Raw genomic sequence first — 2,051 nt, forward strand, 5'->3', positions numbered from 1 at the left:
GGCAGAACCAGGCCCAGACTGAGAATTAAAATAGGCTCTGGCATTTCAGGTACACAGAGGCCCAATCAGCCCACATAGGCCCAAACAGCCTCCATCAGCCCATTAATACTGACTTTCTATGGGACCTTATAGCAGCCCCTCTGGCCTTTGCCAGAACCGACAGATTGCCAGTCCAGGCCTGGGCCGAACCTGTCGCAAAAGATTCAGCCAAATACCGAACCAAATCCGAATTTGCATATGCAAATTAAGTGTGGAAAAGGGAAAACATTTTTTACTTCCTTGTTTTGTGACAAGAAGTCATGCAATTTCCCTCCCGCCCCTTATTTGCATATGCAAATTAGGATTCGGTTCGGCCGGGCAGAAGGATTTGGCCGAATCCTGCTGAAAAAGGCCGAATCCCGAACCGAATCCCTAAATTCAGATATTTAAGTTTGCTATGGTAGGCTAAGTAATAAAAGACATTGTAAAGGGCAGCAAGAGAGAGATCTCTCTGAGCTACCAAATGCTTCTGTATTCTGTGCTTGATCAATAAAAGTTTCCATCTCTGATAATCTTTTTCTAGGCTCTGCTGAAATATTTGGGGAGACCTATCACAGAGGTACAAACTCAACACTGTATTTATCCTGCCGTGGGATCTAGGGCACATCCAGCCAAAGGATTATTATTAATTTGCTTTAAATTTTGGGGGTGCTATCAATGAAATTAGCACTGTGATTATCTTGCTATTCTTGTTATTTCTATGCTCCCATGTAATATGAATCTGAATTAATCAGCCTAGTACTGTGACTGTTACATTGTATATAGTATGCTTTGTCTCTAAGTTCAGCTAATGGATATGAATGTTTTAATTGGCTTTTTGTCTCCACTAGTAAATGGTTACTCGCTGCTACCCGAGACAAGGTTGTTACCTTGTCTTATGGCAGGAGCGACCCTGACACAGCATACAAGAATCCATAATAATGGAAACATAATGATGGGATTAAAACAAATAGATAAACCTCCCCCTCATTTTATTGCACAGAAAGGAGACAACGGAAGGAAAAACAACATACAGGAATATTAATGTTTTATTTTGAGATGAAGAATCACAGATGACTTAACCCAGATTGTGAGTGACATACAATCAAAACACAAGGTGTGAACCAATTTTATATAACCTAAAACAGAGAAAAAAACTGAAATAAGGCAAAAAAAAATCTTCTTCGGCACGTGAGGCACAGTGCTCAAGGCAGAGTCTTGGATTAAAGGGAATATAAACAGGTTTCTCTAAATCTCTAGTTACTACGTATCAAAAATATGGTGCCTTTGCCTTTATACAGTATGAAACATTGTAATATATCCCCCAAATCATCGCTGTGAATCACAACACAAACGCTTTCATTCCCTAGACGTCCCAATTAAAAAAAAATGGAGAAAAAAATAGATCATCTTGCTTTTTGGCTTTTAGTTCCCTGCACTTCATTGGCCCAAACACTCTGCCACCGACATGTAAACAGCGTCCAGAAAGGCGAGTCACATTGGTTTTCTCTGAGACAATTTGCAAATGTCATTTAATTTTTTCCCTGAGCTTTTTGGTACCACCCACACATCCCACAGCGCCCCCCACCACAAGAGAAATCAGTTTTTGGAAAGTTGAATTATTGGCTGTTAAAATGAAATGGAATTACCCCAACCTGTGCCCTATGCTTTAACATGGGGATCAGTTTAACCCTTAAACTGCTACTCCCATTACTGTGCTCAATAAATGGCCTTTTCCCATTGGGAGTCCTGTATTATTAAAGTATTTTAACCCCTTTTGCCAAATCAGTGTCCATATTAAACTACAAATAGCAATGCTTGTGATATTGATTTGGCAAATGTGCCCCAAATATAAATTTTCAGGGAATGTGTAATAGCTGGTATGTTCCCAGAAGCTACAACATGAATAGAATTTTTCCTTGTCACAGATCACAATTAGGGCAATATTACACGGTGCTACGCAACTTGAGTGTTTTAGCAGAGACATTTGTCAGTAATGTCAATGGCATGGTATTTTCTGGCTTTTTGTAGCA

The sequence above is a fragment of the Xenopus laevis genome, chromosome 9_10S (assembly GCF_017654675.1).
Source record: "Xenopus laevis strain J_2021 chromosome 9_10S, Xenopus_laevis_v10.1, whole genome shotgun sequence".
Taxonomy (NCBI): domain Eukaryota; kingdom Metazoa; phylum Chordata; class Amphibia; order Anura; family Pipidae; genus Xenopus; species Xenopus laevis.